General features: G+C 40.0%; 24 non-coding genes across 24 annotated transcripts; all 24 read right to left on the bottom strand.

Moving 5' to 3' along the window:
- Positions 1-288: 288 nt before the first annotated feature.
- Positions 289-361, bottom strand: trnav-uac (transfer RNA valine (anticodon UAC)). The gene has a single exon. It is a non-coding gene; the product is annotated as a tRNA-Val (tRNA).
- A 390-nt stretch (positions 362-751) lies between these two features.
- Positions 752-824, bottom strand: trnav-cac (transfer RNA valine (anticodon CAC)). Its single transcript has one exon. It is a non-coding gene; the product is annotated as a tRNA-Val (tRNA).
- Positions 825-1,062: 238 nt separating this feature from the next.
- Positions 1,063-1,135, bottom strand: trnav-aac (transfer RNA valine (anticodon AAC)). The gene has a single exon. It is a non-coding gene; the product is annotated as a tRNA-Val (tRNA).
- A 585-nt stretch (positions 1,136-1,720) lies between these two features.
- On the bottom strand, positions 1,721-1,793 carry trnav-uac (transfer RNA valine (anticodon UAC)). Its single transcript has one exon. It is a non-coding gene; the product is annotated as a tRNA-Val (tRNA).
- Positions 1,794-2,183: 390 nt separating this feature from the next.
- trnav-cac (transfer RNA valine (anticodon CAC)) lies at positions 2,184-2,256 on the bottom strand. Its single transcript has one exon. It is a non-coding gene; the product is annotated as a tRNA-Val (tRNA).
- A 238-nt stretch (positions 2,257-2,494) lies between these two features.
- On the bottom strand, positions 2,495-2,567 carry trnav-aac (transfer RNA valine (anticodon AAC)). The gene has a single exon. It is a non-coding gene; the product is annotated as a tRNA-Val (tRNA).
- A 586-nt stretch (positions 2,568-3,153) lies between these two features.
- trnav-uac (transfer RNA valine (anticodon UAC)) lies at positions 3,154-3,226 on the bottom strand. The gene has a single exon. It is a non-coding gene; the product is annotated as a tRNA-Val (tRNA).
- Positions 3,227-3,616: 390 nt separating this feature from the next.
- Positions 3,617-3,689, bottom strand: trnav-cac (transfer RNA valine (anticodon CAC)). Its single transcript has one exon. It is a non-coding gene; the product is annotated as a tRNA-Val (tRNA).
- A 238-nt stretch (positions 3,690-3,927) lies between these two features.
- On the bottom strand, positions 3,928-4,000 carry trnav-aac (transfer RNA valine (anticodon AAC)). The gene has a single exon. It is a non-coding gene; the product is annotated as a tRNA-Val (tRNA).
- Positions 4,001-4,585: 585 nt separating this feature from the next.
- On the bottom strand, positions 4,586-4,658 carry trnav-uac (transfer RNA valine (anticodon UAC)). Its single transcript has one exon. It is a non-coding gene; the product is annotated as a tRNA-Val (tRNA).
- Positions 4,659-5,048: 390 nt separating this feature from the next.
- trnav-cac (transfer RNA valine (anticodon CAC)) lies at positions 5,049-5,121 on the bottom strand. Its single transcript has one exon. It is a non-coding gene; the product is annotated as a tRNA-Val (tRNA).
- Positions 5,122-5,359: 238 nt separating this feature from the next.
- trnav-aac (transfer RNA valine (anticodon AAC)) lies at positions 5,360-5,432 on the bottom strand. Its single transcript has one exon. It is a non-coding gene; the product is annotated as a tRNA-Val (tRNA).
- A 4,810-nt stretch (positions 5,433-10,242) lies between these two features.
- Positions 10,243-10,315, bottom strand: trnav-uac (transfer RNA valine (anticodon UAC)). The gene has a single exon. It is a non-coding gene; the product is annotated as a tRNA-Val (tRNA).
- Positions 10,316-10,705: 390 nt separating this feature from the next.
- On the bottom strand, positions 10,706-10,778 carry trnav-cac (transfer RNA valine (anticodon CAC)). Its single transcript has one exon. It is a non-coding gene; the product is annotated as a tRNA-Val (tRNA).
- Positions 10,779-11,016: 238 nt separating this feature from the next.
- trnav-aac (transfer RNA valine (anticodon AAC)) lies at positions 11,017-11,089 on the bottom strand. Its single transcript has one exon. It is a non-coding gene; the product is annotated as a tRNA-Val (tRNA).
- A 586-nt stretch (positions 11,090-11,675) lies between these two features.
- Positions 11,676-11,748, bottom strand: trnav-uac (transfer RNA valine (anticodon UAC)). The gene has a single exon. It is a non-coding gene; the product is annotated as a tRNA-Val (tRNA).
- A 390-nt stretch (positions 11,749-12,138) lies between these two features.
- On the bottom strand, positions 12,139-12,211 carry trnav-cac (transfer RNA valine (anticodon CAC)). The gene has a single exon. It is a non-coding gene; the product is annotated as a tRNA-Val (tRNA).
- A 238-nt stretch (positions 12,212-12,449) lies between these two features.
- On the bottom strand, positions 12,450-12,522 carry trnav-aac (transfer RNA valine (anticodon AAC)). Its single transcript has one exon. It is a non-coding gene; the product is annotated as a tRNA-Val (tRNA).
- Positions 12,523-12,911: 389 nt separating this feature from the next.
- trnav-cac (transfer RNA valine (anticodon CAC)) lies at positions 12,912-12,984 on the bottom strand. Its single transcript has one exon. It is a non-coding gene; the product is annotated as a tRNA-Val (tRNA).
- A 238-nt stretch (positions 12,985-13,222) lies between these two features.
- On the bottom strand, positions 13,223-13,295 carry trnav-aac (transfer RNA valine (anticodon AAC)). Its single transcript has one exon. It is a non-coding gene; the product is annotated as a tRNA-Val (tRNA).
- Positions 13,296-13,880: 585 nt separating this feature from the next.
- Positions 13,881-13,953, bottom strand: trnav-uac (transfer RNA valine (anticodon UAC)). Its single transcript has one exon. It is a non-coding gene; the product is annotated as a tRNA-Val (tRNA).
- A 390-nt stretch (positions 13,954-14,343) lies between these two features.
- trnav-cac (transfer RNA valine (anticodon CAC)) lies at positions 14,344-14,416 on the bottom strand. Its single transcript has one exon. It is a non-coding gene; the product is annotated as a tRNA-Val (tRNA).
- Positions 14,417-14,654: 238 nt separating this feature from the next.
- trnav-aac (transfer RNA valine (anticodon AAC)) lies at positions 14,655-14,727 on the bottom strand. The gene has a single exon. It is a non-coding gene; the product is annotated as a tRNA-Val (tRNA).
- Positions 14,728-15,313: 586 nt separating this feature from the next.
- trnav-uac (transfer RNA valine (anticodon UAC)) lies at positions 15,314-15,386 on the bottom strand. Its single transcript has one exon. It is a non-coding gene; the product is annotated as a tRNA-Val (tRNA).
- Positions 15,387-15,600: the final 214 nt, after the last annotated feature.

The raw sequence follows: 15,600 nt of genomic DNA, 5'->3' as shown, positions 1-15,600 counted from the left end.
TGATTTAAGGAAACATATATCCACATTTGTCATCTTATTTCATACAGATTTTATCATGTTTTACATTTCAATGTCACTTAAAATCTAAAGGGGCAACCTGCTACTGCCCAATTTCAAACTTTCACATGTATGGTTAAATCACTGAATGTCATTAACACTACAGGAAAAGATGGAAGCTCAGCTTTTACTGGTGGAACTTGACCATTACTCTATAAATACTGATATTTGAAATACAGCTAAGTTTCAAATGAACGGCATTCGACTTGCTTTGCTTCAAAACCAGGCTATTGTTTCTGCTCGGTTTCGAACCGAGGACCTTTCGCGTGTAAAGCGAACGTGATTACCACTACACTACAGAAACTTGCCACCGATTTAAGACGGCTGTTTTGACACATCATGCCGTATATATTCTCTCTAAGCCACACTTTTAAAGGAAAACCCCTTTTGGCCACGTCAAAACTGCCCATATATCACTTGTGAGGTGAATTGAACAGGATGAATCCTTCTATTGGATGTAGCTTTGAAACTGCAGTACGACTCAAGCCACGACTTATCGAATGAGTGGCATTTGAATTGCTTTGAATTGTGTGCACTGTTCTGGCGAATGTGATAATACCTACAAAAATTAAAGCAGGGGAGCCAAGCAAGGCTGAAGTTGAGGTTTACACTTTCTTTGAATTATCTTGGAAGGAAATTATGTAACCTTTTACCTAAACAGATCTCAACTCGTTTCAGGCTAAAAGGCAAGCTTTGTTTCTGCTCGGTTTCGAACCGAGGACCTTTCGCGTGTGAGGCGAACGTGATAACCACTACACTACAGAAACCTTCACATTGCCTTCGCCTGGTTGTTTCATAGATGTTCTGCGCATTTTCTCTCTTTGCAAAAACTCCCTAATGGCCGATGTTTTTCACCCACTTTCGAACCGATCGTTTTTCACGTGCGAGGTGAATGTGAAGGCCTAAAATCTACACCTGCGTGTATCTCTGAAAGCACTTCAAGACACAAGCACAAACACATCCCATGAATGACATTTGACTCGCATTTTTGTAAAAACTTTGGGTTGTTTCTGCTCGGTTTCGAACCGATGACCTTTCGCGTGTTAGGCGAACGTGATAACCACTACACTACAGAAACATGCCTTTCACGAAACTCGGCTGTTTTGACAGATTTTGCCAAATATTTTCTCTATGAGCCACACTTTGCGGGAAAAACTCTTTTGGCCACTTCAAAACTGCCCATATTTCACTTGTGAGGTGAATGGGACAGGCTGAAACCTACCATCGAATGTAACTTTGAAAGTGCTGTACGACTCAAGCCACGACTTTTCAGATGAGTGGCATTTGGCTTGCTTTTGTGTAAGAAACCACACATCGTTCCTGATGGGCTTCCAACAGTAGGACCTCTCGCTTTTTAGTTGAACGTAATAGTCGCTGATTTAAGGAAACATATATCCACCTTTGTCATCTTATTTCATACAGATTTTATCATGTTTTACATTTCAATGTCACTTAAAATCTAAAGGGGCAACCTGCTACTGCCCAATTTCAAACTTTCACATGTATGGTTAAATCACTGAATGTCATTAACACAACAGGAAAAGATGCAAGCTCAGCTTTTACTGGTGGAACTTGACCATTACTCTATAAATACTGATATTTGAAATACAGCTACGTTTCAAATGAACGGCATTCGACTTGCTTTGCTTCAAAACCAGGCTATTGTTTCTGCTCGGTTTCGAACCGAGGACCTTTCGCGTGTAAAGCGAACGTGATTACCACTACACCACAGAAACTTGCCACCGATGAAAGACGGCTGTTTTGACACATCATGCCGTATATATTCTCTCTAAGCCACACTTTTAAGGGAAAACCCCTTTTGGCCACGTCAAAACTGCCCATATATCACTTGTGAGGTGAATTGAACAGGATGAATCCTTCTATTGGATGTAGCTTTGAAACTGCAGTACGACTCAAGCCACGACTTATCGAATGAGTGGCATTTGAATTGCTTTGAATTGTGTGCACTGTTCTGGCGAATGTGATAATACCTACAAAAATTAAAGCAGGGGAGCCAAGCAAGGCTGAAGTTGAGGTTTACACTTTCTTTGAATTATCTTGGAAGGAAATTATGTAACCTTTTACCTAAACAGATCTCAACTCGTTTCAGGCTAAAAGGCAAGCTTTGTTTCTGCTCGGTTTCGAACCGAGGACCTTTCGCGTGTGAGGCGAACGTGATAACCACTACACTACAGAAACCTTCACATTGTCTTAGCCTGGTTGTTCCATAGATGTTCTGCGAATTTTCTCTCTTTGCAAAAACTCCCTAATGGCCGATGTTTTTCACCCACTTTCGAACCGATCGTTTTTCACGTGCGAGGTGAATGTGAAGGCCTAAAATCTACACCTGCGTGTATCTCTGAAAGCACTTCAAGACACAAGCACAAACTTATCCCATGAATGACATTTGACTCGCATTTTTGTAAAAACTTTGGGTTGTTTCTGCTCGGTTTCAAACCGAGGACCTTTCGCGTGTTAGGCGAACGTGATAACCACTACACTACAGAAACCTGCCTTTCACGAAACTCTGCTGTTTTGACAGATTTTGCCACATATTTTCTCTATGAGCCACACTTTGCGGGAAAAACTCTTTTGGCCACTTCAAAACTGCCCATGTTTCACTTGTGAGGTGAATGGGACAGGCTGAAACCTACCATCGAATGTAACTTTGAAAGTGCTGTACGACTCAAGCCACGACTTTTCAGATGAGTGGCATTTGGCTTGCTTTTGTGTAAGAAACCACACATCGTTCCTGATGGGCTTCCAACAGTAGGACCTCTCGCTTTTTAGTTGAACCTAATAGTCGCTGATTTAAGGAAACATATATCCACCTTTGTCATCTTATTTCATACAGATTTTATCATGTTTTACATTTCAATGTCACTTAAATTCTAAAGGGGCAACCTGCTACTGCCCAATTTCAAACTTTCACATGTATGGTTAAATCACTGAATGTCATTAACCCTAAAGGAAAAGATGCAAGCTCAGCTTTTTACTGGTGGAACTTGACCATTACTCTATAAATACTGATATTTGAAATACAGCTACGTTTCAAATGAACGGCATTCGACTTGCTTTGCTTCAAAACCAGGCTATTGTTTCTGCTCGGTTTCGAACCGAGGACCTTTCGCGTGTAAAGCGAACGTGATTACCACTACACCACAGAAACTTGCCACCGATGAAAGACGGCTGTTTTGACACATCATGCCGTATATATTCTCTCTAAGCCACATTTTTAAGGGAAAACCCCTTTTGGCCACGTCAAAACTGCCCATATATCACTTGTGAGGTGAATTGGACAGGATGAATCCTTCTATTGGATGTAGCTTTGAAACTGCAGTATGACTCAAGCCACGACTTATCGAATGAGTGGCATTTGGATTGCTTTGAATTGTGTGCACTGTTCTGGCGAATGTGATAATACCTACAAAAATTAAAGCAGGGGAGCCAAGCAAGGCTGAAGTTGAGGGTTACACTTTCTTTGAATTATCTTGGAAGGAAATTATGTAAACTTTTACCTAAACAGATCTCAACTCGTTTCAGGCTAAAAGGCAAGCTTTGTTTCTGCTCGGTTTCGAACCGAGGACCTTTCGCGTGTGAGGCGAACGTGATAACCACTACACTACAGAAACCTTCACATTGCCTTCGCCTGGTTGTTTCATAGATGTTCTGCGCATTTTCTCTCTTTGCAAAAACTCCCTAATGGCCGATGTTTTTCACCCACTTTCGAACCGATCGTTTTTCACGTGCGAGGTGAATGTGAAGGCCTAAAATCTACACCTGCGTGTATCTCTGAAAGCGCTTCAAGACACAAGCACAAACACATCCCATGAATGACATTTGACTCGCATTTTTGTAAAAACTTTGGGTTGTTTCTGCTCGGTTTCGAACCGATGACCTTTCGCGTGTTAGGCGAACGTGATAACCACTACACTACAGAAACATGCCTTTCACGAAACTCGGCTGTTTTGACAGATTTTGCCACATATTTTCTCTATGAGCCACACTTTGCGGGAAAAACTCTTTTGGCCACTTCAAAACTGCCCATATTTCACTTGTGAGGTGAATGGGACAGGCTGAAACCTACCATCGAATGTAACTTTGAAAGTGCTGTACGACTCAAGCCACGACTTTTCAGATGAGTGGCATTTGGCTTGCTTTTGTGTAAGAAACCACACATCGTTCCTGATGGGCTTCCAACAGTAGGACCTCTCGCTTTTTAGTTGAACGTAATAGTCGCTGATTTAAGGAAACATATATCCACCTTTGTCATCTTATTTCATACAGATTTTATCATGTTTTACATTTCAATGTCACTTAAAATCTAAAGGGGCAACCTGCTACTGCCCAATTTCAAACTTTCACATGTATGGTTAAATCACTGAATGTCATTAACACAACAGGAAAAGATGCAAGCTCAGCTTTTACTGGTGGAACTTGACCATTACTCTATAAATACTGATATTTGAAATACAGCTACGTTTCAAATGAACGGCATTCGACTTGCTTTGCTTCAAAACCAGGCTATTGTTTCTGCTCGGTTTCGAACCGAGGACCTTTCGCGTGTAAAGCGAACGTGATTACCACTACACTACAGAAACTTGCCACTGATGTAAGACGGCTGTTTTGACACATCATGCCGTATATATTCTCTCTAAGCCACACTTTTAAAGGAAAACCCCTTTTGGCCACGTCAAAACTGCCCATATATCACTTGTGAGGTGAATTGAACAGGATGAATCCTTCTATTGGATGTAGCTTTGAAACTGCAGTACGACTCAAGCCACGACTTATCGAATGAGTGGCATTTGAATTGCTTTGAATTGTGTGCACTGTTCTGGCGAATGTGATAATACCTACAAAAATTAAAGCAGGGGAGCCAAGCAAGGCTGAAGTTGAGGTTTACACTTTCTTTGAATTATCTTGGAAGGAAATTATGTAACCTTTTACCTAAACAGATCTCAACTCGTTTCAGGCTAAAAGGCAAGCTTTGTTTCTGCTCGGTTTCGAACCGAGGACCTTTCGCGTGTGAGGCGAACGTGATAACCACTACACTACAGAAACCTTCACATTGTCTTAGCCTGGTTGTTCCATAGATGTTCTGCGAATTTTCTCTCTTTGCAAAAACTCCCTAATGGCCGATGTTTTTCACCCACTTTCGAACCGATCGTTTTTCACGTGCGAGGTGAATGTGAAGGCCTAAAATCTACACCTGCGTGTATCTCTGAAAGCACTTCAAGACACAAGCACAAACTTATCCCATGAATGACATTTGACTCGCATTTTTGTAAAAACTTTGGGTTGTTTCTGCTCGGTTTCGAATCGAGTACCTTTCGCGTGTTAGGCGAACGTGATAACCACTACACTACAGAAACCTGCCTTTCACGAAACTCTGCTGTTTTGACAGATTTTGCCACATATTTTCTCTGTGAGCCACACTTTGCGGGAAAAACTCTTTTGGCCACTTCAAAACTGCCCATATTTCACTTGTGAGGTGAATGGGACAGGCTGAAACCTACCATCGAATGTCACTTTGAAAGTGCTGTACGACTCAAGCCACGACTTTTCAGATGAGTGGCATTTGGCTTGCTTTTGTGTAAGAAACCACACATCGTTCCTGATGGGCTTCCAACAGTAGGACCTCTCACTTTTTAGTTGAACCTAATAGTCGCTGATTTGAGGAAATGTAAGGGTGGATTCACTACAGTGGTTCAGTCTGTAGGAACACCGAAATGACTGAGAAATGTTAACAGCAAGATATTATAAAACTGTGTATTTCTGGTCAATTTTCACCCTTCTGCAACCTATACCAACGACGGAAATAAGTGCAGTTATAATAGCAAAATATGTGGGAGAGCATTGCTAGAATATAAATATATTGAATTGCAATATGTAGCGTTTAAGTATTAACACTAAATCAAAACTAAACAACAGATTTGTTAATTAAAAGGTTTAATAACAGTACTGACTTAGTTACAATTGAAATGGTTACACTATAAATGCATTAAAATGGTACTTAATACAAACAATTAACTGTTTCCAATGTATGTGAGATATTACCTGATAAGATAGAGAACAGAGAAAGAAATAAAGTTTAGAAGAAAGAGAATCACCATTAAGAACTGGAGTCTTGGCCTAAAGGCCTAACCCAAGAACTCAGGTAAAGAAGAAAAGCAGAGGGCAGAAAGCAAATGGCAAATGCCAAAAGGCAAAAGCCCAGAGCTCATGAAAACCAAGACCTTTATTCTCTATCCATTGACCATGTGACCAAACCTAACATGATACATTCAAACTGACCAATCAGAAGACCACACCTTTAACCCCCACTGTATTGAACAAACAGCTGTAACAATAGTCTTTGTAAGCACAGGAATGCAGATGGTACAGTATGGAAATGGGGGTTGTGACAAATGGTGACGAAGTAATAAATTCCTATATTTTTAATATTACAAATCCCTATATTTTCAATCCTACAAATCCGCCCTTGGCACCGTGGGCCACACGTAAGAAGACCCATGGTGACATAGTTCATAAGATTATGCTTTCAATTGTGTGCAGTTGTCATCTTCAGACATATTGTCCAAACTGGTTGCTGGTTGATGAGACTTGAAGACGTCCTTCTCCTTTCAGCCCTGCATGAAAGGCTTCATCGAATGGAATTGCACCTTCTCTTTTAGTTATGCAGATTTCCATCGATACTTCACACTTTCACAAGAACAGGCCCTGAAGGGGGTTTCACTTTTGTCCTTCTCTTTGAGGCAACACCCAAGATGTAAAACAGCAGGAATCCTGTGATTTAAGCAAATGGCACAACATACAGCAAAGCATATGGCATTTGTTACTCAACTTTTAAATGGTCAGATTGGTCTTCAGCCTTAAATCCCTGTCAAATACATAAAAACATGGTCAAGGTGAGAATAAAAGAAAAACTAATAAAAGCTCTTGCATTGGTTTTAGAAACATGTAAATGAAATGCTTCTTTTTAAACTTAACCAATGTTAGTTTTAACAAACCACTTTGTCATAAGAAGCAATAACAACAATATATTCAGTGTAACCACATGATATTTAAAGATCTTAATTTTCCAGTGTAACCATTATAAATGAAATGAACAAAATAAAAACAAAGTACATGATAGTTTTAAATGTCTTACATAAAAAGCTAATTAAATGTCAAAATAATAGCAAAATTAATGAAATTATTACACATAGAAAATAACTCTTTATCAAGATTTGATACATAAAACTAATCAAACTTTTTGAAAAGAAACCAAAACAGATGCTTGACATCAGACAGTTTAAAATAATAACTGATGTGAAGCAAATTGTGTTTGCTATGTGATTGTATTTAACTGAGGCTATGTGTGAATACCATGCTGCAACAAAGGTGAGAAAGATAAAATTGTGATGCAAATTTGGTCCTGTTGTTAAAACAGAGAGCCAGTTTGATATTATAAGTATGAGATTGTAATCTGGCTCTGTAAATTTCTCACACCAGTATTTTTAGTTAGGAAGCATGGTAAAAGTGCTACTGGATCCTGTTGTGAGGTAAAACATTTTCATTAATGCAATTATATAACACAATGTAGCCACATGGCATTTTTGTGCTCCTCTTTAGGGTCTTACTGCAGCTATACAAGGAATAGCAGAGTTTACCACTTAGGAGACAAATCTTTTCAATATAGAAACACATACAACTTGAAACTGGTAGACAATTTCAAGAGCAAAAGTTAATCCATTAACACAAGACAACTGGTCTAGAATGTGTAGCTTCAACAACCTCTCACTTAAATGTTTTGTCAAACACTTACAGTGGAAACAGTCAAGTGTTATAAGAAATTTACTTCATTAGCCTATGTGTACATATAGTACAACAAACAACTACAATTTGTGTTCTATAGAAACAACAATGCATTACAAGCAATTACAAATCAGAAAATGCAAACAGGATCATCTATGAGAATGCTAAACACATGCTAACTGGCTGCTAAGCCACTAGCAAGTGAGGTTAACAGCTGAAGTCCTTGCATGAACAATGCAGTCAACTCAGAAAGAGTTTTACCAGCAAAACCAGATTGTTTACATCTGCCCTTAGAAAGTGATTTCCTACATTTCAAATAATAAGGTGGAGGTCTGCCCCTGCCCAGTGACCAGCATTTCTCCTCTGTATGGCCTATTTTATGACAGGAATTACAAAGCCTGTTCATTTTGCCACCGGGTTTGTAGCTTGGTTCTCCTGGAGCTTCAGGAGGTCTGTGACTCTCTAATGCTTCATTTACACCATGCGGTTCAGCATGTTGATGCATCACCCCAATCACTGAAATAGGAACACTTTTCTGGGTTCTGGAACATGCATTCTCTTTAGTACAAGTAGCATCTTTTTTAGTCCCATCGCTGTTAAGCATTTGGGGATACTTAGTCTCTCGCACTATTAGTTTAGCCCTTACATCTGCAATAATGTCTTTATACTTCTCACACTGTTTAGCCAGGGCTAACTGCTCAGATGATAGTTGATCTATCTGAGTTTGAAGATTTTGGATCTTTGCCTCTGACTTTTGTAATTCAGCGTTTTTGGTTCTTAATTCATCACTTTTATCATTCAGGATTGACTCAAAAATTCCATTATTTTTACGTAGCTGCTTGCACGTCATGAAATTTAAAGCCTCAATGGTGTCAGCATGTTTGGATTTTCTTTGTTCACTACCAACTGTGAGCCACCATGTAAGAATATCATCAGTGGTAGCATTGTAATTCAAACCCTTTTTATATAATTTAGAAAGTGTAGGTTCAACTTTCTCGCTCCATAAAGCAAACAATATATCATTACTTAAATTAATCCCTTCCATCCCTGAGGAGATAATCTGAAATAATCTCTAACTGTACAATGAAAATAGGACTATTTAAGGTCCTTCTAATTTCTGTTTCATACAATTCATGCAAATGGAGATTTTACTAACCATGCCATGAAACAATGAAAACAGACTTACCCACTGTGTGGTCAGAAGGCCTTTAACACATTCACAGGATAAACTGTGATAAAGTCCTTATTCAGTTGATCAAACAAAGTAAAACTCAGAAAACTCACTGCAAGGGATTCCGGGTTTCGGCACCAAAACTGTAAGGGTGGATTCACTACAGTGGTTCAGTCTGTAGGAACACCGAAATGACTGAGAAATGTTAACAGCAAGATATTATAAAACTGTGTATTTCTGGTCAATTTTCACCCTTCTGCAACCTATACCAACGACGGAAATAAGTGCAGTTATAATAGCAAAATATGTGGGAGAGCATTGCTAGAATATAAATATATTGAATTGCAATATGTAGCGTTTAAGTATTAACACTAAATCAAAACTAAACAACAGATTTGTTAATTTAAAGGTTTAATAACAGTACTGACTTAGTTACAATTGAAATGGTTACACTATAAATGCATTAAAATGGTACTTAATACAAACAATTAACTGTTTCCAATGTATGTGAGATATTACCTGATAAGATAGAGAACAGAGAAAGAAATAAAGTTTAGAAGAAAGAGAATCACCATTAAGAACTGGAGTCTTGGCCTAAAGGCCTAACCCAAGAACTCAGGTAAAGAAGAAAAGCAGAGGGCAGAAAGCAAATGGCAAATGCCAAAAGGCAAAAGCCCAGAGCTCATGAAAACCAAGACCTTTATTCTCTATCCATTGACCATGTGACCAAACCTAACATGATACATTCAAACTGACCAATCAGAAGACCACACCTTTAACCCCCACTGTATTGAACAAACAGCTGTAACAATAGTCTTTGTAAGCACAGGAATGCAGATGGTACAGTATGGAAATGGGGGTTGTGACAAATGGTGACGAAGTAATAAATTCCTATATTTTTAATATTACAAATCCCTATATTTTCAATCCTACAGAAACATATATCCACCTTTGTCATCTTATTTCATACAGATTTTATCATGTTTTACATTTCAATGTCACTTAAATTCTAAAGGGGCAACCTGCTACTGCCCAATTTCAAACTTTCACATGTATGGTTAAATCACTGAATGTCATTAACCCTAAAGGAAAAGATGCAAGCTCAGCTTTTTACTGGTGGAACTTGACCATTACTCTATAAATACTGATATTTCAAATACAGCTACGTTTCAAATGAACGGCATTCGACTTGCTTTGCTTCAAAACCAGGCTATTGTTTCTGCTCGGTTTCGAACCGAGGACCTTTCGCGTGTAAAGCGAACGTGATTACCACTACACCACAGAAACTTGCCACCGATGAAAGACGGCTGTTTTGACACATCATGCCGTATATATTCTCTCTAAGCCACACTTTTAAGGGAAAACCCCTTTTGGCCACGTCAAAACTGCCCATATATCACTTGTGAGGTGAATTGGACAGGATGAATCCTTCTATTGGATGTAGCTTTGAAACTGCAGTACGACTCAAGCCACGACTTATCGAATGAGTGGCATTTGGATTGCTTTGAATTGTGTGCACTGTTCTGGCGAATGTGATAATACCTACAAATATTAAAGCAGGGGAGCCAAGCAAGGCTGAAGTTGAGGTTTACACTTTCTTTGAATTATCTTGGAAGGAAATTATGTAACCTTTTACCTAAACAGATCTCAACTCGTTTCAGGCTAAAAGGCAAGCTTTGTTTCTGCTCGGTTTCGAACCGAGGACCTTTCGCGTGTGAGGCGAACGTGATAACCACTACACTACAGAAACCTTCACATTGTCTTAGCCTGGTTGTTCCATAGATGTTCTGCGAATTTTCTCTCTTTGCAAAAACTCCCTAATGGCCGATGTTTTTCACCCACTTTCGAACCGATCGTTTTTCACGTGCGAGGTGAATGTGAAGGCCTAAAATCTACACCTGCGTGTATCTCTGAAAGCACTTCAAGACACAAGCACAAACTTATCCCATGAATGACATTTGACTCGCATTTTTGTAAAAACTTTGGGTTGTTTCTGCTCGGTTTCGAACCGAGGACCTTTCGCGTGTTAGGCGAACGTGATAACCACTACACTACAGAAACCTGCCTTTCACAAAACTCTGCTGTTTTGACAGATTTTGCCACATATTTTCTCTGTGAGCCACACTTTGCGGGAAAAACTCTTTTGGCCACTTCAAAACTGCCCATATTTCACTTGTGAGGTGAATGGGACAGGCTGAAACCTACCATCGAATGTCACTTTGAAAGTGCTGTACGACTCAAGCCACGACTTTTCAGATGAGTGGCATTTGGCTTGCTTTTGTGTAAGAAACCACACATCGTTCCTGATGGGCTTCCAACAGTAGGACCTCTCGCTTTTTAGTTGAACCTAATAGTCGCTGATTTAAGGAAACGTATATCCACCTTTGTCATCTTATTTCATACAGATTTTATCATGTTTTACATTTCAATGTCACTTAAATTCTAAAGGGGCAACCTGCTACTGCCCAATTTCAAACTTTCACATGTATGGTTAAATCACTGAATGTCATTAACCCTAAAGGAAAAGATGCAAGCTCAGCTTTTTACTGGTGGAACTTGACCATTACTCTATAAATACTGATATTTGAAATACAGCTACGTTTCAAATGAACGGCATTCGACTTGCTTTGCTTCAAAACCAGGCTATTGTTTCTGCTCGGTTTCGAACCGAGGACCTTTCGCGTGTAAAGCGAACGTGATTACCACTACACTACAGAAACTTGCCACTGATGTAAGACGGCTGTTTTGACACATCATGCCGTATATATTCTCTCTAAGCCACACTTTTAAAGGAAAACCCCTTTTGGCCACGTCAAAACTGCCCATATATCACTTGTGAGGTGAATTGAACAGGATGAATCCTTCTATTGGATGTAGCTTTGAAACTGCAGTACGACTCAAGCCACGACTTATCGAATGAGTGGCATTTGAATTGCTTTGAATTGTGTGCACTGTTCTGGCGAATGTGATAATACCTACAAAAATTAAAGCAGGGGAGCCAAGCAAGGCTGAAGTTGAGGTTTACACTTTCTTTGAATTATCTTGGAAGGAAATTATGTAACCTTTTACCTAAACAGATCTCAACTCGTTTCATGCTAAAAGGCAAGCTTTGTTTCTGCTCGGTTTCGAACCGAGGACCTTTCGCGTGTGAGGCGAACGTGATAACCACTACACTACAGAAACCTTCACATTGTCTTAGCCTGGTTGTTCCATAGATGTTCTGCGAATTTTCTCTCTTTGCAAAAACTCCCTAATGGCCGATGTTTTTCACCCACTTTCGAACCGATCGTTTTTCACTTGCGAGGTGAATGTGAAGGCCTAAAATCTACACCTGCGTGTATCTCTGAAAGCACTTCAAGACACAAGCACAAACTTATCCCATGAATGACATTTGACTCGCATTTTTGTAAAAACTTTGGGTTGTTTCTGCTCGGTTTCGAACCGAGGACCTTTCGCGTGTTAGGCGAACGTGATAACCACTACACTACAGAAACCTGCCTTTCACGAAACTCTGCTGTTTTGACAGATTTTGCCACATATTTTCTCTGTGAGCCACACTTTGCGGGAAAAACTCTTTTGGCCACTTCAAAACTGCCCATATTTCACTTGTGAGGTGAATGGGACAGGCTGAAACCTACCATCGAATGTCACTTTGAAAGTGCTGTACGACTCAAGCCACGACTTATCGAATGAGTGGCATTTGGATTGCTTTGAATTGTGTGCACTGTTCTGGCGAATGTGATAATACCTACAAATATTAAAGCAGGGGAGCCAAGCAAGGCTGAAGTTGAGGTTTACACTTTCTTTGAATTATCTTGGAAGGAAATTATGTAACCTTTTACCTAAACAGATCTCAACTCGTTTCAGGCTAAAAGGCAAGCTTTGTTTCTGCTCGGTTTCGAACCGAGGACCTTTCGCGTGTGAGGCGAACGTGATAACCACTACACTACAGAAACCTTCACATTGTCTTAGCCTGGTTGTTCCATAGATGTTCTGCGAATTTTCTCTCTTTGCAAAAACTCCCTAATGGCCGATGTTTTTCACCCACTTTCGAACCGATCGTTTTTCACGTGCGAGGTGAATGTGAAGGCCTAAAATCTACACCTGCGTGTATCTCTGAAAGCACTTCAAGACACAAGCACAAACTTATCCCATGAATGACATTTGACTCGCATTTTTGTAAAAACTTTGGGTTGTTTCTGCTCGGTTTCGAACCGAGGACCTTTCGCGTGTTAGGCGAACGTGATAACCACTACACTACAGAAACCTGCCTTTCACGAAACTCTGCTGTTTTGACAGATTTTGCCACATATTTTCTCTGTGAGCCACACTTTGCGGGAAAAACTCTTTTGGCCACTTCAAAACTGCCCATATTTCACTTGTGAGGTGAATGGGACAGGCTGAAACCTACCATCGAATGTCACTTTGAAAGTGCTGTACGACTCAAGCCACGACTTTTCAGATGAGTGGCATTTGGCCTGCTTTTGTGTAAGAAACCACACATCGTTCCTGATGGGCTTCCAACAGTAGGACCTCTCGCTTTTTAGTTGAACCTAATAGTCGCTGATTTAAGGAAACATATATCCACCTTTGTCATCTTATTTCATACAGATTTTATCATGTTTTACATTTCAATGTCACTTAAATTCTAAAGGGGCAACCTGCTACTGCCCAATTTCAAACTTTCACATGTATGGTTAAATCACTGAATGTCATTAACCCTAAAGGAAAAGATGCAAGCTCAGCTTTTACTGGTGGAACTTGACCATTACTCTATAAATACTGATATTTGAAATACAGCTACGTTTCAAATGAACGGCATTCGACTTGCTTTGCTTCAAAACCAGGCTATTGTTTCTGCTCGGTTTCGAACCGAGGACCTTTCGCGTGTAAAGCGAACGTGATTACCACTACACTACAGAAACTTGCCACTGATGTAAGACGGCTGTTTTGACACATCATGCCGTATATATTCTCTCTAAGCCACACTTTTAAAGGAAAACCCCTTTTGGCCACGTCAAAACTGCCCATATATCACTTGTGAGGTGAATTGAACAGGATGAATCCTTCTATTGGATGTAGCTTTGAAACTGCAGTACGACTCAAGCCACGACTTATCGAATGAGTGGCATTTGGATTGCTTTGAATTGTGTGCACTGTTCTGGCGAATGTGATAATACCTACAAATATTAAAGCAGGGGAGCCAAGCAAGGCTGAAGTTGAGGTTTACACTTTCTTTGAATTATCTTGGAAGGAAATTATGTAACCTTTTACCTAAACAGATCTCAACTCGTTTCAGGCTAAAAGGCAAGCTTTGTTTCAGCTCGGTTTCGAACCGAGGACCTTTCGCGTGTGAGGCGAACGTGATAACCACTACACTACAGAAACCTTCACATTGTCTTAGCCTGGTTGTTCCATAGATGTTCTGCGAATTTTCTCTCTTTGCAAAAACTCCCTAATGGCCGATGTTTTTCACCCACTTTCGAACCGATCGTTTTTCACGTGCGAGGTGAATGTGAAGGCCTAAAATCTACACCTGCGTGTATCTCTGAAAGCACTTCAAGACACAAGCACAAACTTATCCCATGAATGACATTTGACTCGCATTTTTGTAAAAACTTTGGGTTGTTTCTGCTCGGTTTCGAACCGAGGACCTTTCGCGTGTTAGGCGAACGTGATAACCACTACACTACAGAAACCTGCCTTTCACGAAACTCTGCTGTTTTGACAGATTTTGCCACATATTTTCTCTGTGAGCCACACTTTGCGGGAAAAACTCTTTTGGCCACTTCAAAACTGCCCATATTTCACTTGTGAGGTGAATGGGACAGGCTGAAACTTACCATCGAATGTCACTTTGAAAGTGCTGTACGACTCAAGCCACGACTTTTCAGATGAGTGGCATTTGGCTTGCTTTTGTGTAAGAAACCACACATCGTTCCTGATGGGCTTCCAACAGTAGGACCTCTCGCTTTTTAGTTGAACCTAATAGTCGCTGATTTAAGGAAACATATATCCACCTTTGTCATCTTATTTCATACAGATTTTATCATGTTTTACATTTCAATGTCACTTAAATTCTAAAGGGGCAACCTGCTACTGCCCAATTTCAAACTTTCACATGTATGGTTAAATCACTGAATGTCATTAACCCTAAAGGAAAAGATGCAAGCTCAGCTTTTTACTGGTGGAACTTGACCATTACTCTATAAATACTGATATTTGAAATACAGCTACGTTTCAAATGAACGGCATTCGACTTGCTTTGCTTCAAAACCAGGCTATTGTTTCTGCTCGGTTTCGAACCGAGGACCTTTCGCATGTAAAGCGAACGTGATTACCACTACACCACAGAAACTTGCCACCGATGAAAGACGGCTGTTTTGACACATCATGCCGTATATATTTTCTCTAAGCCACACTTTTAAGGGAAAACCCCTTTTGGCCACGTCAAAACTGCCCATATATCACTTGTGAGGTGAATTGGACAGGATGAATCCTTCTATTGGATGTAGCTTTGAAACTGCAGTACGACTCAAGCCACGACTTATCGAATGAGTGGCATTTGGATT

The sequence above is a fragment of the Paramisgurnus dabryanus genome, chromosome 14 (genome assembly GCF_030506205.2).
Source record: "Paramisgurnus dabryanus chromosome 14, PD_genome_1.1, whole genome shotgun sequence".
NCBI classification, from domain to species: Eukaryota; Metazoa; Chordata; class Actinopteri; order Cypriniformes; family Cobitidae; genus Paramisgurnus; species Paramisgurnus dabryanus.
Note: the sequence above shows the minus strand (reverse complement) of the source record. Positions and strands in the feature narration are given on the sequence as shown.